Source organism: Mastigoproctus giganteus, chromosome 13, assembly GCF_048544385.1.
Source record: "Mastigoproctus giganteus isolate SK-2022 chromosome 13, ASM4854438v1, whole genome shotgun sequence".
Lineage (NCBI taxonomy): Eukaryota > Metazoa > Arthropoda > Arachnida > Uropygi > Thelyphonidae > Mastigoproctus > Mastigoproctus giganteus.
This window is the reverse complement of record NC_143587.1, coordinates 157,286,317-157,311,758: the sequence shown is the minus strand read 5'-3', so window position 1 is coordinate 157,311,758 and position 25,442 is coordinate 157,286,317. Positions and strand designations below refer to the sequence as shown.

Genomic DNA, 25,442 nt, shown 5'->3' with positions numbered 1-25,442 from the left:
CATTTTTTCTGTTAAATTAAATTTACGTCCTTTATGTACGTGTAGTAAAGATACCGTTGGCATTTAATTTGTTCAATCCATCTAGTCTCAAACACCTCAATCAAGTTACCTTACAGCGACTAGTTACCAAATCTTGTTACTATTCTCTACATCTACATGCACCCTAAAATAAGGCTTTCACACATGTATACACAAGATGCAGCTAAACAATCTTGATAATCTTGTTGCGGTGGCTTATCTGATTACCCATACAACAGGATAATTACCTTTGTATCCCTGATAATAAAATTCCTGTATATCATTGATACCCATGAGCAGCCTGTTTGCACTGCTCAGAGGATTTCATGCTGGACTGTAAAATTACTCCTAGGTCTTTTTCTTCACCACTACTTTGGTATGATACCACCTGATTGGTATGTTATAACAGGATTGCTGCTACCCATATGCACTACATAGCATTAAAAAAAAAAAAAAAAACTTCCCATATTACCTGTCCATCTCCTCCAATAATCTGAATAGTTTCACTTTAATTTATTCAAACTACCACCTTCAAAACAACAGATGATAATTTGTTCCAACAATCAACCACCCACTGGCTGAAGGCAAATTTCTGCACATCTGTCCTGCAATCATTCTTCCTCAATTTGAATTCATGTCCCATTATATGTGTAGTCTAAGCAAGAGGGAGAATGTCATCAGCACTGCACAGCCATAATGCACTTAACTATGGTAAAGTTCGGTGCACTGTTTTTATCAATATGAATTGCAGTTGAAGTTTATAGTGCATTGTAGAGTTGTATCCGTTTGAAGAAAGTAAGTAAAAATTTTGTCCACATGGCATATCTGCTAGGAGATGAGCAATACTCAGTGTTCATTGCTGAAAATGAGACAAACAGTTTGCCAATCACTGTTGTAAATGGAGCAATCAATGAGTATATGCTGGACAGTAAGATGGGTGTTGCAGTTTGTGCACTGTGGTGGGTCAGTGGCTGCAAGCAGATAAAAGTGTGTCAGGTGTATGTGTGGCCTATCTGTAATTGGGCTAATACACTTCATGTTGGTTCTCTGGAATACTGGATTTCCATGGTATGAGATCTTTTTTTATATACGGATTAGCATGTTATTGGGTTGACTCTGCCAGATGTAGTAGTAGTAGTGGCATGTAATGCAAGAAAGAAAGTGAATGAGCTTATGCAGCATCAGCAAAAAAAAAAAAGAAAAAAATAAAAAAATCACACCATTCCCTCCAAATGCTTGTCCAGTTCCTCCTTAAATTTATTTAACCTATCAACTTCCACAAAGACAGATGGAAGTTTGTTCCAGCAATTAAACACCCGCTGGCTAAAGGCAAATTTCCGCACATCTATTCTACATCTGTCTTTTCTTAACAGCATTAGCATTAGTAGAGGCATTTGATGCAAGAAAGAAAGCTTATGCAGCATCAGCCAAAAAAAATAAAATAAAGTAATAAAAAAAATATAAATAAAAAATAACCACTTCCACTTAACCCCTCTGTTCGTTCAAAATACCTGTCCAGCTGAGCCTTAAACTTATTTAGGCTACAACTTCCACGACAAGGGATGGAAGTCTGTTCCACCAACCAACTACTTGCTGGCTAAAGGTAAATTTCCGCACGTCTATCCTACATCTGTCTTTCCTCAATTTGAATTTATGCCCTCTCAGATGATTATTCTGAGTAAGAGGAAGAATCCCATCAGCATTGAGCATGCTCAAACCATTCAATGCTTTAAACACCTCTATCAGATCACCTCGCTGGTGCCTAGTCTCCAGACAATGTAATTTGCAAAACTGAAGCCTTTCTTCGTAAGAGCACCCCTTTGTTCCATTCACCAATCTTGTTGCCCTTCTCTGTACTCGTTCCAGCAGCTCTACATGCTTCTTGAAATGAGGCCTCCAGACCTGTATACAGTACTCTAAGTGGGCCTGACCATTGCCTTATACAAGGGAATAATCACCTCCTTATCCCTGCTAGAAAAATTCCTATATATCATTGACAATACACCATGAGCTACTCTTGCAGCCCGTCTGCACTGCTCAGAGAACTTCATATCTGCCTGCACAACCATCCCCAGGTCCCTTTCATTCTCTACCACTGTCAGGGTAGTACCACAGAGTTGATACGTTGCTCTGGGGTTGCTGTTTCCCATGTGTAGTACTTTACATTTGTCAATGTTAAACTTCATTTAACACCTCTCAGCCCATCTGCTCAACCTTTCCAGATCCTGTTGCAGCAGCATGGTGTCAGTAGTGTCCTTGACAACCCTGCCTACCTTTGTATCGTCTGCAAACTTCGACATTAAGCTTGATATACCATCATCAATATCATTTATGAATACAGAAAACAATAATGGACCCAACACTGAGCCCTGAGGGACTCCACTAATAACATTAGTCCACAATGAGCAGTGTCCACTGATTACCACTCTCTGTCTTCTCCCCCTCAGCCACCCCTTTATCCACAGCAGCAATTTGCCTCCAATGTCAAATGTCCAATTTGTGCAGCAGTCTTCCATGTGCAACAGTATCAAAAGCCTTTCTAAGATCCAAGTATATAATATCAAAGTTATTCCCTGCATCCACTTTCTTTGTGACTGCATCATAGTGGCGCATTATAGCCAAAGCTGCTAATGCGCCAATAAAATCGAAATCAAACTCAAGCATCATAGTATCCAATCAAACTGGTCAGGCAAGACTTCCCCTTAACAAAACCATGCTGTGTCCGAGCTATAACTGAAGTCTGGTCTAAATGATCCTGCAGTGCTTCTTTAACTAGTTCCTCCATTAATTTTCCTGGAACAGAAGTTAAACTCACAGGTCTATAATTGCTTGTGTCAGCCTTTGATCCTCCTTTATGAATTGGGGTCACATTTGCACATCTCCAGTCTGCGGGTACCTCCCCTGAGTCCAAGGAAGCTCTCATAATTATGGCTAAGGGTTTGCTTACTTCCTCTGCTGCCTCCTTTAATATAACTGGATAGATCCCATCCACCCGGGTGCCTTTCTTGTGTTTATCTTCAACAATTTCTCCTCCACTTTACTCTCAATTATTCCAAGATTCTCTAGCTTACTGCTAGAGTTGAATACACCTCTGGCTTTCCCCTCGCTAAATAACTCCTCATGAGTGAATGTCGATGCAAAATATTCATTTAGTTTGTTAGCTACCTGAGCAGGATCATCAATAGTTGACCCATCGATAACAAGTGGACCAATCTGATTCATCTCCTTCCTTCTAGAGTTTACATAAGTAAAGAACTCTTTGCTGTTTTTCTTTGCATCCCTAGCCAAAGATTTCTCGTACTCTGCCTTCGCCTGCCTAACCTCCTTTGTAACTTGGTTACAGATCAACTTGTATCTATCATAGGCTTCTGTGTCATGTGTTAATTTGTATGTATCCCATGCATGTTTCTTCTCTGCCATATGCCTCATCAGTTCATCTGACATCCATTTAGGCCTAAACCTTAAACAATATTTCTTAGTTGGTATGTAAAGCCTAGTAGCTTCCAAGATAAGTTCTTTGAATGCTTCCCATTTTGCATTTGCTGTTGGTAACATCATCAGTTGGTCCCACTGTATAGAATTTAAATACTGTCTCAGTCCATCATAGTCACCTTTACATAAGCAATAACCCTTCCCTTTACCCCTAATGGTAGTTACCTCTTTGAGTAAATCCCACTTCAGCACATTGTGATCACTGCCACCTAGTGGTTCATTTATCTGCAGATTCTTAATGCATGAAGAATCACTGCTGATAATCAAATCAAGAGTATTCCTCCCTCTAGTTGCCTCCCGAACATGCTGATGTAGAAAACAATCATCCAATAAATCCACAAAAGCCTTGCTAGTGTGTGAGTGACCAGGCCCCAAACTCCAGTCAATATCTGGGAAATTAAAATCTCCCATTATAAGACTCTCTGATTTACTGGCCCACTCTATTTCCCTGTACAGTTTCTTATTATACTCATCAGAGTCATTAGGCCTATAGCACACTCCTACTCTCAATTTTGATCTCCCAATGCTTATGTCACACCAAACCGACTGTCCGGCGATGTCCACTGGCTTCACTTCCTTGGATTTTATGTATTTCTTAACTAATAGCATAACCCCTCCTCCCTTCCTATCCAGTCTATCCTTTCTGTAGACGTTGTACTCCCCAAATTCCAGTTCTGCATTCCTTATATCTGTGTGACACCAAGTCTCTGATATCCCAACAATATCTGCCTTTGATGTTTTGAGCAATACCTCAAATTCATCAAATTTATTTACTAAACTCCTAGCATTGGTGTACACGCAAGTATACATGCACCTTTTTCTATTCTTAGCTACCCTAACACAACCCATGTGTTTACTTGTACCACAATGACTCCCAGCAATCTCTGAAATATCCTGAATCTTGTTTTTCAGGCTTCTGCTCATTCCAATAGAAGCAGTGCAAGAATCTCTTTCACCTCTGCCAGTGGCTACTGTTAATCTATTCGTCTTTGTATCCCCCACAAGCTAGCAGTTTTCAGACCCACCTAACACTGCCTCGATAGCATCAGCAAATATTCTTGCACCCTTTCTATTTAAGTGTATCCCATCCCTGTAGAAGCAATCTCTCCTGTTAACAAGTACAGTCCAGGCTGAAAAAAATTCTACCCCTTGAGCCTTGCACAGTCTTTTCAGAGCCAAATTGATCGACAAGGCTCTCATCATATACTCCCTCCTATCGTGTCTGGGCAGAATTGCAGACACTTTCAAATTCAACCCTATTTCACGGCTTTTGATTTGAATTTATGCCCCCTTAATCTGAACAAGTGGAAGGATCCCATCAGAATTCAGCGTGCTCAACCCATTCAAGGCCTTATACACCTCAATCAGATCACCTCACAGGTCCCTAGTCTCCAGACACTGTGATTTGTGAAATTTAAGCCTTTCTTCATAAGAGCAACCCTTTGTTCCATTCACTAATCTTGTTGCCCTTCTCTGTACTCGTTCCAACAGCTCTACATACTTCCTAAAATGAGGCCTCCAGACCTATACGCAGTACTCAAGGCGTGGCCTCACCATTGCCTTACACAGAGGGACAATCAACTCCTTTTCCCTGCTAACAAAATTCCTATATATCATTGACAAAACCCCATGACCTGCCCTGGCAGCCTGTTCTGCATTGCTCAGAAAACGTCATATCTGACTGCACAATTACTCCCAGGTCTTTTTCATTTTCTACCACCTTAAGTGTAGTACCACACAGTTGGTATGTTTCTCTGGGGTTACTTCTACCCATATGCAGTACTTTGCATTTGTCAAGGTTAAACTTCAGTTGCTACTTCTTAGCCCATCTGCCCAAATTATCTAGATCCTGTTGCAGTAGCACACTGCTATTACTGTCATTAACAACCTTACCAACCTTTGTATCATCTGCAAACTTCGACACTAAGCCTGATATACCTTCATCAATATTATTGATAAATATACAAAACAACAGAGGACCCAACACCGAACCCTGTGGGACTCCGCTAATAACATTAGTCCAGGAAAAGCAGCAGCCATTAATTACCACCCTCTGTCTTCTCCCACTCAACCATCCTTTTATCCACTGTAGCAACTTACCCTTAATGTGCAACTGCACTTGCGCTCCTGACCACTTGGCTACATCAGGCCTAACTGTAAAGATAGCAATGAACTATCTTTACAATTTACTTTGAAGGAGTAGGTGCGAGGGTACATGTGAACAGGGGAAGTTTTTCCATTCTAAGTGGGATGGTTTGGTTGCCCTATGAGTTTTGCTGCATAGTTTAATAAAAGCATTTGTCTGCATAGATGCAAGGAGATTTCATGTGCTTCAGCATATAGGCTGTGAACTGGTGAGGCAGAGTATGGCCCCAGAGTAAGATGAAGAGCACTGTGGTGCATATGATCAAGCCAACATAAAGCACATTGGCTAGCAGAGCTATAGGCTACATAACCATTGAGAAAAAAGTGGAGGAGAAATTGTAAATAGATCCCATCCACCTGGGGTGGATGAGATCTATCCAGTTATATTAAAGGAGGCGGCAAAGGAAGTAAGCAAACCCTTAGCCATAATTATGAGAGCATCCTTATACTCAGGGGAGGTCCTCACAGACTGGAGATGTGCAAATGTATCCCCAATTCACAAAGGGGGATCGAAGGGTGACATGTGTAATTACAGACCAGTTAGTTCAACTTCTGTTCCAGGTAAAAAAATAATGGATTCGCTGGTTAAAGAAGTATTGCAGGATTATCTAGGCAAGACTGCAGCAATAATTCAGACACAGAATGGGTTTAAGAGAAAGTCTTGTCTCACAAATTTGATTGGATATTATGATGTGGTTACAAAGGAACTGGATGCAAAAAATAATTTTGATATCATATACTTGGATTTCAGGAAAGCTTTTGACACTGTTGTTCGTGGAAGACTACTGTGCAAATTGGAGCAAAATGGTATTAAAGGTAAGTTGCTACAATGGATAAAAGGATGGTTGAGTGGGAGAAGACAGAGGGTGGTAATCAATGGGTGCTGCTCTTCGTGGACTAATGTTATTAGTGGAGTCCCACAGGGTTCGGTGCTGGGTCCACTGTTGTTTTGTATTTTTATCAATGATATTGATGAAGGTATATCAGGCTTAGTGTCAAAGTTTGCAGATGATACAAAGGTTGGCAGGGTTGTTAATGACAGTAATGGCAGTGTGCTACTGAAACAGGATCTAGAAAATTTGGGCAGATGGGCTGAGATTGGTTGGTTTGGTTTTTAATGGCGCATTGGCAGCTAAGGCCATAATGCGCCAAGTCAAATTTAAAATGCTATTAAACATTTTGGTAGCCAAGGCTACCACGTCAAACAATTATTGTGTTAAAAAGGTATAAAAGTAAAAGCATAAAACTTAGATCTTTGTATAAAAATTAATAAATTGTAAAAAGTTAAAAACATCAGACATATTGTGTCTGTCACCTATAATCTGACTGAGTGTAAATGGCTCAGTCAAATTATTAAAAGCGGTAAAATACAAGCGTCGTGCTTCTATAAAAACAGGACATTCTATTAAAATATGATGGACGGTTAAAATAACATTACACATCTCGCACATAGGTGGGTGATCTGGCCTCAGCAAGTAGGAATGGGTTAGATGACTATGACCTATGCGGAGCTGAGCAAGAACAACTTCCTCTCTTTGGACCCTGCGTAGACTGGACTGCCAATGCATAATTACAGGCTTGATGTGATGTAATTTATTTGTGGCCTGTCCATGCCAAGAATCTTGCCATTGGGAAAGCAGTTTAGAATGTATTATTTGCCAGTAGTCTGTATAGGGGACTGACAGGCAATGATTATCCAGGGAAATGGCTGATTTCGCAGCGGCATCAGCCGATTCATTTCCCCGGATCCCAATGTGGCTTGGGATCCAGCAAAAGCAAATATCGAATTCTAATTTCTTGAGAGAAAAAAGAATCTGCCAGATCCTGGACAGGATCGGATGAGGGTTAAAACCCACCGATACCAGAGCCTGTAACACGCTCGATGAATCGCAATAAATCATATACCTCTGGTAGTCGCGATTTTTAATGTGATCTACGGCTGTTTGTATTGCATGCAACTCTGCAGTATAAATGCTAGTTTCTTGTGGGATCTTATACGATAATGTTTTGTGAGGGAACACAACAGCAGATCCCACATGACATTCTAACTTTGAGCCATCTGTATAGATTGGCAGAAAGTCAGAATACTGCTGTCTATGTGATGCAAAGAGTTGCTGGTAGACAGATCGCGGTGTAGTAGCCTTCTCCCAGATCTTAAGGGAGAAGTCGCAAGTTGGAAAATGAGATTGCCAGGGTGGAAAGAATTGCCTTGGTGACTGGGCAACGTTGTCTACCGTCAAGTTCAGCTCATTCAGCAGCCCATGAATGTGAATACCAAAAGGTTTGTTGGCAGTCCGATGGGTGTTGTAGAGGTTTTCCCAGCGCGGCTCAAAAATGGATGGCCACATGGGATGATCGGGCAGGGATTTTAATTTGAAGACGTACTGTAAGGACAACTGCTTACGTCGAAGAGACAGAGATGGTTCATTAGCTTCAACGTAAAGGCTTTGGACAAGAGACGTGCGAAATGCTCCAGTGGATGTCCGGATGGCTTGATGGTGGATTGGATCTAACCACCGAAGTGCACTATCTCTAGCAGAACCATAAATCTGAGACCCATAGTCGAGTTTGGAATGGACAAGTGCTCGGTAAAGACAAAGAAGGGTAGAACGATCTGCACTCCATGAAGTTGACGAAAGGGCACGAAGGATGTTAAGCCCTTTGACACATCTTGTCCTCAGCTGACGAATATGTTGTAAAAATGTCAGCTTTTTGTCGAAAATAAGTCCAAGGAATTTGTATTCTGCTACAACTGGGATGTTATTTTGCCCAAGCCTTAATTCTGGGTCAGGATGAAGATTACGTTTGCGACAGAAGTGTACACAAACAGTCTTCTGTGAGGAAAATCTGAACCCGTCAGCCAAAGACCAAGCTGTAAGATGGTCAATGGTTTATGCAGTTGCCTTTCAATGACCCTCATATTGCATGAATGACAAAGTCATCAACATAGAGGGCATTGTTTACAGTGGGTGGAAGTTGTTCTGCGAGAGAGTTTATTTTGATTGCGAAAAGTGTGACACTTAGAACGGATTGTGTGGGACTCCCTCTTCCTGAGAGAAAACTCGAGAGAGGGTGGATCCTAAACGGACTTGAAACTGGCGATTCGAAAGAAAGTTTTTAATAAAAAGAGGAAGGTTACCTCTAAGACCAAAGTTATAGAGGTCTTTTAAAATCCCAAATCGCCAGGCTGTGTCGTAGGCTTTTTCAATATCAAAGAAAACTGCTACCAAATGCTCGGATTTAATAAAAGCATCACGAATGGACGTTTCCAATCGGATTAAATGATCCAGAGCTGATCAATTTATTCGGAAGCCGCACTGCGTCCTGGAAAGCAGCCCATTTGTTTCTAAATACCATACGAGGTGTGCATTAACCATTCTTTCCAGGACTTTGCACAAACAGCTTGTCAGAGCAATAGGATGATAGTTACTTGGATTACTAGGGTCTTTTCCTGGTTTTGGGAAAGCAAGGACGATAGCCCTTTGCCAGGAATCCGGAAATTGTTTGTGAATAAAAATTCTGTTAAACAGAATTAAAAGGTGATCCTTAGATTGTGGTTAGAGGTGTTTTAGCATTTCGTAGTGGATGTCATCGGGCCCCACAGCACTTGCATGCGTGAGAGCGAGTGCTGCATTTAACTCTTCCTGTAAAAAGGGCTTGTTATACGATTCAAGCCCTTTTGAAGATAAGTTCGGTGGGTTTTTCTCAATTTTCTTTTTCAGGGCCAAAAACTCTGCGGGAAAAGATGTTATCGCAGAGATTTTTGCAAATGTTTCCCCTAGACTATTTGCAACTGCAGTTCGATCTGCAATTGGACATCCATTGTGCTCGAGGATCACTGAAGGGCATGGTGGATATTTTCCCTTCATTTTCCGGATCTTATCCCAGACTACTTTTGAGCTAGCAGCCTGAGTTATGGACTTTTAATGGCAGACCACAGAGGGCACTGAATGCAGTGTATTGAGAATGGTGGGAGTTGGTTTACGAAGATCAGCAATACACGATTTGGAAGAAAAGTAGGATGCTAACAGGTCAGCTTTATCTCTGGCTGAAACGGCAACAGAACCATCTGGTTGTGACAGAGGTAGGAACAGAAATGGGCAAAAGTTGCGGCCAATAGTTTTGGCAAGAGACCAGAATGCATGACTACCATTTGAACAAGAAGCAAAATTTTCTATTCTTAGCCTGTTTGAAATCTAGATTGGATGGATTAATAACTGTTTTACAATTGCTGCAAGCTTTGGTGTAGGGAGAAAAGAACCTGGAGATTTGGATACAAGCCAATTGTGATATGCAACATTCTTGAACAGCCTTAGCACATTTATTGGAAAACCAAGGTTTAGATAAAGAACGAAATTTTAAGGTGAAGTGTGGAATAAAGGATCTTGTCACTACAAGAATAATTTCACTGACATGATCAGATAAATTTGGCAACATCAGAAAATTTGAAACAGTAATCTGATCAAGAAAAAGAAATCTTGCAGCTCATCCCATTTTTCATTCTTGCAATGCCAAAACAACACGAGGTTGAAAATGGCCATGAGAGAAGGCTCCATTGGAGAAGAGAGCTGAGTTTCCTAGAAGACCACTCACCTCGACTGTGTACTTAGAAGGGTAGTTTGTGCAAAAAAGATCAACGGTGTTGGCTGCTTGGTTAGGATTGTCTAGTTTTCTTGTAAGTAAATGAACAATCTGTGAGAAGTCATTAGTAATTACAAAAACCTCAGCCTCTTGACCAGCTGGTCCCCCATGACTATAAAACGGAAACCAGCTGGAGTTGTGAACATTAAAATCACCAAGGAAAATTACCTCACTGTTAGGAAAGTTGGACCGGAGAAAGTCAGAGTTCCAAGTGATTAGTGGAGTTGGGAGAACAATAGAGGCAGCATATGATTTCACTGAAGTGGTAGAGAAATTTTAACCAGAGAAAATCGAAAAGAGAAGATTCCAAATTACTAAATCTCTGACAGGGAATATCAGAACGGACATATGCAAAAAATACCACCTTTGAGGTGAAAGGAATCATACAGCAAATAATTCGGACAACAGAGATGAGCAGTAGTTGAACCAACGGGTAACTGGAATTTTGTCAGAAAAAGTACATAGAGTGTGGCAGACTAAGTGTAAATGGACATCATTGAGATTAGAACTGAGACCACATGTTTGTGAAATGAACAAGGAAGTGTTTTGGAGGTTTACGTATTTTTGCAGATAAGTTTGTTTTATTATTTTGACAATTTATGGTGTATTCAGAATCTATTATTTTTGGATATGGTGTACACATGGTAAGAATATACCCAGCTCCTTGACATAACATGCCTCTACAATGCTCCCGGCATGTACACTAATCGAACTCCCACCAGTTACTCTGGCAGAGCAGAGGCAGTGGAATTATACACTAGTTGATCTGAAACTCACCCTACAGATTCACCAATAGGTTTGATCAAATGGACTATCTAGAGGCCAGCCTGAGAATACCATTTTAAAGCTGTATCCTTGAAATGTAAGGAAGATGGGAATTTGCCATGATGTCCATCATAACCTTAAAAGAAATCAATCATACTGCATGATGGAAGAGATGGGGAGGGGATTGCCAGAGCTTTGCTCTGGAGACTAAATATAGTTTTCTCCACTTCAAGCCTCCAATAAGCAAAGTGGTGGTATTGCACTGGTTGATGAGAGTCATCTACAACCTAGTATTGCCTGGTAACAGAGAAGTGGCATTCCTCCATGTGGCACCACACCTAGACCCTTGCTTACATTGGTTGACAACTGGGTAGTCACCTCCAGTATGCTAGGTGCCGTATTTCAGGACTTGCACATGAGGATTATACCAGGGTTAGTAATGGTCCCACCATCGTGAAGGTGCAAGCAGAGGATTTGGCTGTCAAAGACCGACCAGACTTTGGCAAAATTAGGTCCACTTGACTTGAGTGTCATCTGAATATCAGTTTCATCAGCATTTTAGGCTCCCAAGGTAGCAAGCACAGCTTGGCATACACAAGAGAATGTCTGTGACAGCCTCAAAGACTAAAGACCTGCTTATGTCTTTGCTCTCTCTTCTAGATTTGAAAATGCCGCATTCAATTACTACCTTACTGCTTTTAAAAACTCGATTTGTTGAATAATATACAATTTTATGTTGCATGGAAAACAAAGTCATAACAAAACTAACTACGAAATACATTCAGTTAACTCCAGATTTTGTATTATCCAAAGAAAAGCCATATATGATGGGATAGGTGGATTATCATTCTCCTTTAATCATTAAGTTTGATGCCATTACAGGAGGCTGCCAATAGTTGGCATCTATAACAAGTGATTCATTGTGCCAGTTGTAACAGTAATTTTACAACTCTGCCAGTTGTAAAATTACTGTAACATCACGTTGTGAGCCACCTCTAATAATCTCTGCTGAAAGTTGTGCCAACCCTTGGAAAATTACAGACCACTGCAATTGGTAAAACAAAGACCCAAGTTGAGCTTTACAGGTGTTGATCCACCTGTAAAATACTAGTCCAGACTAAACCTTTTAAGTGTTAAATTAAGATTTGTGCTTTATGAATCTGCCAAAAAAATTTCCAGATAACTATTCAACTAATATATACAATTCCCTACAGAGAAACTCACAGAGTTTAATAAAATAATTACTTTATTCAAAAATACAACTAAATTTTATTAATTTTAGTGCCATGAGAATCTTGATTGTTTCAGATTTGAAATTAAAATTTTATGGAAACATGTTCTATTCTTGTCAAACTGTGCTAAATACCTTTGAAAATAATCAGAATGCCATAACATAATTTTCATATCTGATATTGCCATATATGGGCAGATATGTTTTTTTTTTTTGTTTTTTTGGTGAATATAGACTATATTGATCATATTTTGCTAGTTCCCATGATATTTTATTTTATTATTATTTTTTAAAATCATATATTATGTCTATACAAGTGTATGTATATGTGTGCCAACTATAGGTCCTCTGTGACAAAATAATTATATGCTACTATCAGCTGTAGTGATTTCTAATGATAACATGTATACTTAAATGTAAAAAATTCTTTGATTACTAAACTGAACCACATTTTAAAATTAGAATAAAATCAGAGGTCAGCATAAAATAAACTGGTGGGACAGAGGACCCTGATAAAGTGGTAGCGGTATGTGTTATGCACCAAAAATCAGTAACTCTAACCCAAAACTAAACAGCCGTGTTGTGAAAAAAAAAAAAAAAAAAAACTGATAAAAGTTGCTCCCATCAAGATGGGATTCAAACATAAGCCTTTTCCACATGGTGTGGAGAATTGCTACAGTATATTTCTTATCCTCTTGTTCACAACAAACCATGAAATAACTTGGAGTGGCAAAGCTAACTATAATTTGATAGTAGATTTTAATTTTCAATAATTATCTTTTCCCAAGTAGAACAAAAGCATTTCACCATATATAATTTAACAGAAAAACTTTTTAAAATCACGATTTTTCAATTAAAGCTACGGTGTCATGGTCCTTTACAGTCCAAGAAAATCACAAAAAAATTTTATTGCTAAGATTGAATACAAAATGTTGCTGATTACATAAGCAAGCATAAACTAACCTGATCTGTCGTAATGAAGACACGGAAACTTGGGAAAAGCCTCCATAATCAACAAATTTTATGTCACATTCTTCTAAACTGTCATATACATACATTAACTGAGCCCTATACCAACCTCCCATCACAGTGGCAGCACAGATAATACCAGCTGAAAGGCAAAAATATTTTATATCAATTTCATATAATCTAAGGAACAGATAGGGTCAACAGTCATGCTAATTTAGATCAAGGCTGTCCGAATGGCAGCACAACCAGATGGCCACATGCAGGTTCCCTCCCCCCTAAAAATGTATTATATAAAATATTTGTATACAAATGCATTATATATATAAAATATTAGTATACAAATGTATTATATATATAAAATATTTGTATACCAATGTATTATATATATAAAATATATAAATGTATTATTTATAAAATATATCGTTTTTATTGCATCAATTTACAATTTTCGTCATGTGTCCTATGAAGGAATGCCTATGTTGCATTTTGTTTTCCATGTGTTAAGAAGTGGGCCAGCCCTTTACATCTCAAAACAAAGATAACAAATTAAACTGGCCGCACTTCACTGATTCACCATGAACTGAATTCATTTCTAAGATCTAGGTTTTTTCACTGATACTGAATTCTATTTAATAACAGCAGTGACCAGCGTTAATATTTTCAGACATATCATTCTAGTGTTGGCATTCGAGGTGAGCGGACACACTTCATCAGGGCTCTTCAGTTTAGTGGATTGGATTACTGTTGATTATTGCTTTTAAATATTTGATTTATTTAGTATATTGTTGGGTTATTTTGTTATAGGTTTTCCTATAACAAAATATTAACATATTATAGATATGATTTTTTTAAGTTAATTTCCATTGATATTTAGCTAATTTTATAATGATAATTATGAGATCAGCCTTAAACACGTCACAGGGTATCGTGACTTACACAGAAATAGACGATGGCGATTAACGTGAGAGTCCTGTGGAACCTGTGGAATGTTTTCCAGGGTCGACCTAATCATAGTTCACCCGGAGATTCTTTTCTTTGTGATCGATGTATGGGGTGAACCGATCTTAAATTACAATTTGGTGCACTGATGGAACAATTTGAGTCACTGAAAAAAACGGGTGCTTGCCCTCCAGAATAATGCATCTGGGAGCTCGTCAGGGACTCAAGGCTCCAGCAATCTACCAAGTGATGCATTCCCGATTCGAGCCTCAAAACAGAAAAACCAAGTGCAAACTACTTTAGTTCAAAAGGACTGTTTTATTAGGAGACTACTGTCAGGGAAATGGGGAATATTTTTTGTAATAAGGTGGAGTAGAACCAGGATATGTCTGCCAGGAGCAACTATTAATGATGTCACCAACAGATTGTCAGATTTTAAAGGGGGTAAAGAGAATATTATTATTCATGTGGGGACTAATGGCATTAAATGTACATGATCTGATGATTTGTTGGGAAAATACAGAATCATGCTGAAGAAATGCCGTGAGCTAGGGCCACAATGTCTATGTGTCTGCAATTCTGCCCAGACACGATATGAGGGATTATATGTTAAAAGCCTCGTGGATTAACTCAAGACTTGAAGGACTCTGCAAGGCTTTTGGGGAGAAATTTCTATCCTATCAGCTTGGCCCACACTTGTAGGTAGAGGGAATTTGTTTTGTAGAGACGAGATACACTTAAACAAAGGTGGTGCAAAAGTTTTTGCCAGTATTGAGGATATCTTAAATGTTCAGGGAAACTGCTAGTTAGGGGGGATGTGGGTAATACTGACACGCATTTATCTGATAATATTGGTCAAAGTAATTCTTCCACATACCTCAAGAGTTCTTATCTGTTTCCCCAACTGGACATATTACCTAGATGTTCTGGGGGCAGAAACATTTCAAGTGAGCGGATAGCTAATACCAGGGAAGAGAGCCTAAAAAACTTCAAGGGTTGTGTTAAGGTTGTTAAATATACAAGAACAGTAAGTCTTATTTGTTTATATAGTAATATTAGAAGTGTCGTCAATAAAATGAGCGAATTCGAACTGCTAGTTAAAACAAGTAACACGGACATAATAGGCTTAGGAAACGTGGTGCCACCCAGAAATAGGGGATGATGAGTTTCAGTACGGCTTGTATAATGTATTTAGGAAGGATAGGGTAGATAGAAGGGGTGGCGGGGTAATGCTTTTTATCAGAAGCAGCCTGTGTGTGACGATAGCTTTCCTGGATTCAGACATTTCACGTGCTAGTATAGAATCTGTATGGTGTGAGATAGTTGGAAACAAAGGTATATTGCGAGTAGGAGTAATCTACAGACCAGGTGATTGTGAAGATGATGATGAAAGCTTCTACATGCAAATGGAATGGGCAAGTAAGCGTCAAGGTCTTATTATGGGTGATTTCAATTTGCCTCTAATTGATTGGAGAAAATGGGAAGGAAACTTGACATGTGGAACAAAATTTTTAAATCAACTAGATGACTTTATTTGTATCAACATGTCAGGGAAAGTACTAGAGAAAAGAATATCCTAGACTTCTTCATCAGCCGACCGGGCTAGCCGAGTGGGTAAAGTACCTGCCCGGCAACCCAAAAGGTCGCGGGTTCGATTCCCGCCTCGGGCTTGGATCAAAGTACTGCAAAAACCTTGGGAGGTGCAATATGGCCACAGAAGCCGATGCGCCAACAACTACCAAATCAAAAAAAAAAAAAAAAAAAAAAAACTTCTTCATCACCCGTGAATCAGATGACATAACATGGCTGACAGTAGAGGAACCAGTAGCAGGAAGTGATGACGGAGTTCTACAGTGGATGATGAAGAGAGAGGTAGCAGTAGTAAAAGGCAAAGGAATGGGTTATAATTTCAGAAAAGGAAATCACGATGCCTTGAGGTGCTACATGGCCTCTATTAACTGGGTAGATATCGCACAGAGAACGAATACAATTGAACTGTGGTATGCTTTTAAAACATTAATCACATATGCCTTGAATGTGTATTTACCATTAAAAAACATACTCCATTAGGAGGGTTCCAAGTTGTATGAAGTGATGTTGCTTGATTGATTTTTGATTTGGTAGTTATTGGCGCATCGGCTTCTGTGGCCATATTGCACCTCCCAAGGTTTTTGCAGTACTTTGATCCAAGCCCGAGGCGGGAATCGAACCCGCGACCTTTGGGTTGCCGGGCAGGTACTTTACCCACTCGGCTAGCCCGGTCGGCTGAAATGATGTTGCCACATTACTTGAGCAGAAAAAGGTAGCATGGAAAAGTTACAGAGCAATAAAAAGTACTGAAGCCTATAACAGCTACAGATGATTTGTAATAGAGCCACAGAAAAGGTTCGACAGGCAAAGGCAGTTTATGAGAAATCGCTAGGAAACAGAGCAAAGGGGGGGGGGGATAAGGAATTCTTCACATAAATAAATGCTAAGAAGAGCAGGAAAAATGAGATCTGACCTTTACATAAGGGAAAGGGGATAGTATTAAATACACCAGCTGCCATTGCAGATGAACTCAACAATTATTTTGCATTGATATTTACAGAAGAAAAACCTTTTGTGGCAATGGGAAATTGCGGGAGCGAAGTTGAAAAATATGTAATTAATGATATTGAAATTTCGCAAGATTATTTAATGAAAAAACTTTCGAGCCTAAAGGCCAGTAAGGCTCCTGGAGTTGATGGAATACCCCCCTATAATCTAGAGGGAGGTGGCAAGTGAGTGCATTAAACCACTGAGGCTAATTATGCGAGCATCACTAGACTCTGGGGAGATTCCGTTGGATTGGAAAAGTGCCAATGTATCTCCCATACATAAGGGTGGTTCTAAGAGTGAAGTGGGAAATTATCGACCTGTCAGTCTGACTTCAGTGGTAGGCAAAATCATGGAGGCAATGATCAAGGGTGGAATTCTGGATCATTTGGATTGAATTGAAATTCTCGAGGATACTCAACATGGTTTTGTAAAGAGAAAACCATGTTTAACAAATCTGGTTCACTATTTTGAAAGGGTCACTCATGAGCTGGATTTAGGGAATAATTTCGACATTGTTTATTTAGATTTCAGCAAAGCTTTTGACTCAGTCCCACATGAACAGTTGCTCTATAAGCTGGAACAGGTTAGAATCACTGGGAAAATCCTTAGATGGATAGAAGGATGGCTTCAGGGCAGGAGGCAGAGGGTCGTGATAAATGGCTATTCCCCAGCTTGGGTTGATATAAGAAGTGGGGTTCCCCAAGGATCAGTATTAGAACCACTGTTGTTTTTAATTTTCATAAACGACATCGATGAAGGGATAGAGGGCGTGATGTCTAAATTTGCAGATGATGTCAAAATTGGTAGAGTAGTTAATGATCGCTGTCAAGCTGAGCTTGTTCAGAGAGAGACCTAGATAGATTCTTCAAGGATGGTCAGAAAAATGGCAGCTATGCTTTAATCCAACAGAGTGTAAGTGATTTGGGATTACTGGGAAACAGTAATCCCAAAATAATTTATTCACTTGGTGGAGTTCAACTAAATCCAGTACTGGAGGAAAGAGACTTGGGTGTTACGATACGGTCAGACATGAAATTCTCTGAGCATTGTAAACAGGTTGCAAGGAAGGCCCATGGTGTCCTAGGGATGATCTATCGAACTTTTGTAAGTAGAGATAGGGACGTGATAATCCCATTATATAAGGCTTTTGTTAGACCACACTTAGAATACTGTGTTCAAGAATGGAGACCGCACCCAAAGAAAGACATTGAGCTTCTTGAAAGGGTGGAAAGATGGGTAGCTCGCCTGGTGAGATCGGCAAAATGGCATCCTCATGAAGAAAGACTTCGAATGTGGGTTGCAGAGTTTGGAAACTAGACGCCTTAGAGGAGATTTGATTGAGGTATTTAAGGCTCTGAGAAGCATCAGTAAAATGAATAGGGAAGAAATTTTCAAGATTATAAATGATGCTAGAACTAGGGGACATAAATTCAAGTTGGGGGGGGGGGATGTTTAGATTGGACTGCAGGAAGTTTTATTTTAACCAGCGAGTTATAAATTACTGGAATAAGTTGCCTACATGGGTGGTAGAGGCTGACAGTTTGGGGAAATTCAAAGGTCATTTGGATAGTACCTTTGGGTAGGGAAACGCATAGTATGATAGGTTTAATTTCCTTTTCTTTTATTAATTATTAGTTTTGTTTTTTTTTTATCATTGTTTTATTCGATTTTTTTTTTTTGGCTGGTGCAGCATAAGCCATAGGCTTTTTTGCACCATGCGGAAATTACTAATACTTCATTTTAATTTTTTAGCATTAGCATTAGTAGAGGCATATGATGCTGCATAAGCAAGGTTATGCAGCATCAGCCAAAAAAAAAATAAATAAAATAAAAAATAAAACCATTCCCATTTCACCCCTTCGAAATACCTGCCAGCTGAGCCTTAAATTTATTTAGGCTATCAACTTCCACAACAAGGGATGGAAGTCTGTTCCACAAACCAACTATCCGCTGGCTAAACGCAAATTTCCGCACATCTGTCTTTCCTCAATTTGAATTCATGCCCTCTCAGGTGATTATTCTGAGCAAGAGGAAGAATCCCATCGGCATTGAGCATGCTCAAACCATTCAAGGCTTTATACACCCCTAACAGATCACCTCGCCGGTGCCTAGTCTCCAGACACTGTAATTTGCAAAACTTAAGCCTTTCTTCGTAAGAGCAACCCTTTGTTCCATTCAATAATTATCTTTTCCAAATTAGAACAAAAGCACCTCACCATATATAATTTAATAGAAAAACTTTTTAAAATCACAATTTTTCAATTAAAATAACCTTTATGGTCCAAGAAAATCAAAAAAAAAAAAAAAAAAAAATTTTCACCCATGTAAATATATGTACCAACCTATGAAGAGCACAAATATTTATTAATACTGTCAGAGCAAAGTTGGGTGGTTTGAAAATTGCTGTTTTGATGAGATATATACCAATACAATTCTATAATGATATCACCATATAATTATTAGTAATGGAAAAAACTACAAAAGTAGTATAAACAGCATTGATTTAATTGTATCTCATATTGTGACTATTCTTTCACGAGTTACTATGTACCGCACTACTTTGAATAAGTAATGCTTAACCAATAGAGAAGTCTACTGTTAATTATTCTCAGAGGATACCACCAAACAGCACCAATTGATAGGCCAACTAGCCTTGAAATGGTGCCGTCTGGGTAGTGGCATTCCCCTGAAAATAAGTAATAGTAGTCTTCTCTATTGGTGAAGCATTACTTATTCGAAGTAGTGCAATAAATGGTAACTTGTGAAGGAATAGTCTCAATATAAGATACAATTAAATCAATACCATTTATACTACTTTTCTAGTTTTTCCATTACAGATAAATATATGGTGACAGTTCGCATTAGCATAGGCACACGATGCAAGAAAGCATGCTTATATAGCTTGCTTTCTTATATAAGCCAAAAAAAAAAACTTATTTCACCCATCCACTCGCTCCAAATGTTTGTCAAGTTCTGCCCTGAATCTATTTAAGCTATAAACTTCTACAACGGCAGATGGAAGTTTGTTCCAGCAATCAACCACCCACTGGCTAAATGCAAACTTCTGTACATCTATCCTACAACTGTCTTTCCTTAATTTAAATTTATGCCCTCTCAGGCGATTATTCTGAGCAAGAGGAAGAATCCCATCAGCATTCAGCTTGCTCAAACCATTCAACGCTTTATACACCTCAATCAGATCACCTCACAGGTGCCCAGTCTCCAGACACTAATTTGCAAAACTTAAGCCTTTCTTCGTAAGAGCAACCCTTTGTTCCGTTCACTAATCTTGTTGCCCTTCTCTGTACTCGTTCCAACAGCTCTACATCCTTCTTAAAACGAGGCCTCCAGACCTGTACACAGTACTCGAGGTGTGGTCTGACCACTGCCTCATACAAGGGGATAATCACCTCCTTATCACTGCTAGAAAAATTCATGTATATCATTGACAAGACACCATGAGCTACTCTTGCAGACCATCTGCACTGCTCAGAAAACTTTATATCTACCTGCACAATTACCCCCAGGTCCTTTCCATTCTCTACAACTGTCAGTGTGGTACCACAGAGTTGATACGTTACTCTGGGATTACTGTTTCCCATATGTAGTTACTTTACATTTGCCACCTCTAAGCCCATCTGCTCAACTTTTCTAGATTCTGTTGCAGCAGTGTACTGTCATTAACAACCCTGCCAACCTTCATATCGTCTGCAAACTTGGAAATTAAGCCTAATATACCATCATCAATATCATTTATAAATACAGAAAACAACAATGGACCAATACTAAACCCTGAGGGACTCCACTAATAACATTAGTCCACAAAGACCAGTGTCCACTGATTAACACTCCCTGTCTTCTCCCACTCAACCATCCCTTTATCCACAGAAACAATTTGCCTCCAATGCCACACTGCTCCAATTTGTGCAGCAGTCTTCTATGTGCAATAGTATCAAAGCCTTTTCTAAGATCCAAATATACGATATCCAAGTTATTATTTGCATCCAGTTCCTTTGTGACTACATCATAGTATCCAATCAAATTAGTCAGACAAGACTTCTCCTTAACAAACCCATGCTGTGTCCGAGCTATAACTGAAGTCTTGTCTAGATGATCCTGCAATTCTTCTTTAACCAGTGCCTAAATTGATTTCCCTGGAACATAAGTTAAACTAATAGGTCTGCAATTACCCGTGTATCCCTTTGACGGTCCTTTATGGATTGGGGCCACAGCTGCACATCTCCAGTCCATGGGTACCTCCCCTGAGTCCAGGGAAGCTCTGACAATTATAGCTAAGGGTTTGCTTATTTGCTTTGCTTCCTTTCATATATAACTCAATAGATTCCATCCACCCCATCTGCCGTTCTTGTGTTTATCTTCAACAATTTCTCCTCCACATTACTCTCGATTATATAGCTTACTGCCAGAGTTGAATATACCTCTGGCATTCCCCTCCCTGAATAACTCCTCATGTGTGAATATCGATGCAAAATAATCATTTAGTTTGTTAGCTAAATGGTTAAATGTATGGTCGAATCCGGCAGTTTAAATAACCAGCTTTAATAGAGGATGGTAAGTCTGGAGTGCTAAATGTCAGAATGATGGATCTTGTTGGAGTAAGATTTCCATCTTTTTTCGTCATGATCCGTTTTATATTTACTACTTTCTGACTGCTGAGTTCTTGGAGTAGTTCTTCTTCGGAGACTGTAATTAGGTCCCACTAGCTGATGACACCTTTTGATGAATTTAGTGTTTTGTGGGGAGTAATTTCTACTGTCAACCCACCAAATGTTGTTGTTTTTAACAGCCGCTAAGAATGTTTAGAGGTGGCTGTTTCTATCAGAAGGTCTCTGTATTGCAGTCTTTTAACCATTTTTGGTGATCCAGCAATTGACTCCAAGATTTTCTGAATTAAGAATGGTGACAACTTACCCACAGGTTGGGCAGATAGGGAATGAATCACCAGGAAGTTTGGGCAATCGTCATGACATTCTGCTTCTCTTCGCAATCTTTTAGGTTGACTTGAGTCATGGTCAGGGTTAGAATCTTCCGCTCTTAAGCTCAAAGGCTCTAAGTTTGGATAATGATTTTTATCCATGATCGCGCCTTTTTGCCCTGGGGGTTACCACCCAGGTTACCGGTTCCGCCACGGGGAGGCAGGAGCAGTGCCGCTTGGTGGCCAAGCATAGAGTTAGTAAGTTAGTACGGCTAGCTAAATTAAAAAAAAAGGTACTTGCCTTCTTCTGGGCTCTCTTCTTGTTTTTAAGTAAGTAGAGCTACTTAACAGAAAATTTTAATTCTAAGAGAAAAACAAGGAAAACTCTGTCACTTGGAGGAAAAACGCTTTATACACACGCAAGAATCGCTTGGCCACGGAAACGCTTGGCACCCGGGGCCTCTTTGTGTGCACCAGGGTTTGAGCCTGCGACTGCTAAATATGATTAACAATTTGTATTGACTGATTTATTGTAAACTCTACTGACTGGTGATTGTGCCGAAGTATAAAAAGGACATTTATATTACCAATCCGTAACTTATTACACCTTGTTGTGTTTATTTTATTAATATACCAATACAATAGAAACCTGATAAATCTGACATCCTTGTCTTAGGGTGTCTTCACGTAAAATGCTGGTGGTATGCTTGCTTGGGACCAGCAGCTACAGGTAGCCTAAATGAACAATGTAAGTCAATGGGAGTGCATACAATAACAGTGTGTAGACAGATGCATCGCTTCCCTGAGAATCAGGGAAAAGGTTTTCCCTGATTCATTCAACTGGGTATGCACTGCTCGCACCTCTGGCCTTTAGGCAATTATTAGCACTACTGTTGTAAAATTCAAGAATTCGTGGTGATGTAAAGAAAACTTGTAACCAGAAGTTTTAAGCACGGATACTGAAATTTTGATTTCAGACATTTAAGGATTTATGTAAAATATGTAATACAGAACAAAAGTATCAACTGGGCGCATTGTACATAAAAAGGAATACTATGGAGAATGGTTAGCAAGAAAAAATATTAATACTATTTATTATTTGAATTTTAAACATAACGTTTCTTGATTCATTCTGATATATTTAAAAATTGCCCTTTATAACCATTCAATTCGTTACATAAATTATGATATTCAAAATTGTCTACTATAATGTACAGGGAATGGGTGTATCCATCAGTTTCTTATTGTTTTCAAATTTTGAAAAAATAAAAAAAAGAGCAAAAATTAATCAGTATGACAAGGAAGAAATGGTTTTGGAACATGTAAAATTAACTTTCATTACTTCAGTTTTTAGTTTTATACTTATTCTGTTTCTAAAAAAAAAAAATCACATTGAATGTTATTTGTCATTGATTTTTTTATAAATAAATGTCTTTTCTAAAAAGTTTCTTACTGTTTTGCTTTGTGCAACAAATTGCAGCCTGCACGGTGCATAAAATATGCATAAGATTTTAAATCATGGCCTAAAAAAATACAGTAAATCAAAGATGTTGAATGACATTCAACATCTTCTGCTACACACACAGTAAGTTCTCTTGTTTTGCTCTCTTAGATTTCTTTCATATTCTAGATTTCTTTCATTTTTCACAGGATTCTGTCAGCATGATCTTAGCTTTTTGGCTTAACGTTATTTATTTATTATTTTATATTCTTTAAAAATTTATTTATTTTTTATCCTTCCTTTTGGTCTCTGTTGGGTTGGCTATGATGTATACGTATACTTTAATGTGTACATCACATAACAGAAACAGAGACCTGGTTTATTGCAGTGGCTCCTACGATTTTTGCTGCCGACCCCTTAAAGAAGTAGTTAAAGTCCTGGGACACACGGATTTAGGTTACATTAATTATGCTTATGTTAATTGCATTTTATTTCAGCTAATTTGTTTTTTTTGGCATACAGGTGCTCTCAATTCTTCCATGGTAATTACACCCGACAGTTCAGCTCCCCTACCTAATACACTGATAATAAATTTTTGTCTAAATTTCATTATGGTTGTGGTTTTTTCTATGATTTCTGTAGTATCCCGGATCCATAATCTAGTTTAATATTTTTAATTTTTAATACCTTTCTTGTTTGCTAAGACTTTCAGTAATTTCATTATATCTCATCTTTATCAGAGAGAGAGAGAGAGAGAGAGAGAGAGAGAGAGAGAGAGAGAGAGAGAGAGAGAGAGAGAGAGAGAGAGAGAGAGAGAGTGTGTGTGTGTGTGTGTGTGTGTGTGTGTGTGTGTGTGTGTGTGTGTGTGTGTGTGTGTGTGTGTGTGTGTGTGTGTGTGTGAGGTAGAATTAATAAGTCTGTTAAAAAAAGTGTGAAACTGGATGCATATAATGTCTAAGAATAAATAAACTCATACGCCGACTATTAAATAACATTTTTACTGTAACTGAAGTTTATACAAATAATATCAAAAAACAAATTATTTACAATAAACTGATGCTTCTGCCCATGTGCCGATAGAACCACATGGAGAAATACCATGTGTAGATGTACCGTGAGCCCGCTTTTAACTTTTATATTTTAGCATATTTTATAGTAAATGATTTGATTTTATTTTAGCTTTTAGCATTCTGTAATATACAACCATCAGTTTATTGTAAATAATTTGTTTTTTAATATTATTTGTATAAACTTCAGTTACAGTAAAAATTTTATTTAATGGTCGGCATATGAGTTTATTTATTCTTAGACACGAATTTTCCCGACCTCAGAGGCCTCTTTTCAGGATATGGATGCATATAAATTACACAAAATGCCAAAAACTAATAGAAGCATAGCAGAAATTGGAGATGTTGAAGCCGTGAGAAAGAGAAACAATGTGAATATCCCAATGAAATAATGAATTAAGCAAAATTATAGTCTGAATTGAATAGCCAATTAGAGAGAAGTGATTAAATTAATATATGGAGTAATAGCCAGCATCAAATATGGGTGGGCAATTTTGATTCAAGAAAGGGGTAGAGAAATTATAAAATTAAAATCCGATGTTAGCTAACATCAGATTATTTTTAGCTAACATCAGATTTTAATTTTATAATTTCTCTACCCCTTTCTTGGATCAAAATTGCCCACCCATAGGGGCGCCTCCATAGCCAGGTGGGAAGGAGCAGCAGTGCGTAGCACACGCTTCTTGATTAGACCGGGGTTCGAGCCCGTCACCACCAAATACGGAGTATGCGGAAAGGTCAAGGAATGACCACCGCATATCCCGGAGCAATATGGCCTTAGTTGCTAATGCTCCTAAAAACCAAATAACAAACAAACAAACAAACAGCCCACCCATATTTGATGCTGGCTATTACTCCATATATTAATTTAATCACTTTTCTCTAATTGGCTATTCAATTCAGCCTATTTATGAATGAATGAAATAATGAATTTTGCTAAATTCATTATTTCATTAGGATATTCACATTCGCTTATATAGCTGAAAGTAACAGCTGATGCAATATTACATCATCACCTATGCATGTCAATCTTATCTGATGCAATCTGTATGAAATATTGCCATATACTTACGTTATTTGGACAACAATTACAATTTTAAGTGTGATGCACTTTCTTTGAACACCAGTGTATATAAAGACTTCGTTACTTTAACTTTTTTTTTTAATTGATATACATTTAAAGTTTTTAACCTTCAATAAGTATTTCTCCCTTCCACT

The 25,442-nt window shown here is 38.6% G+C and overlaps 1 protein-coding gene across 1 annotated transcript in view; it reads right to left on the bottom strand.

Moving 5' to 3' along the window:
• Positions 1-25,442, bottom strand: part of LOC150076547 (uncharacterized) — a 247,321-nt gene that overhangs the window by 47,471 nt on the left and 174,408 nt on the right. The gene's annotated exons all lie outside the window — the stretch shown is intronic.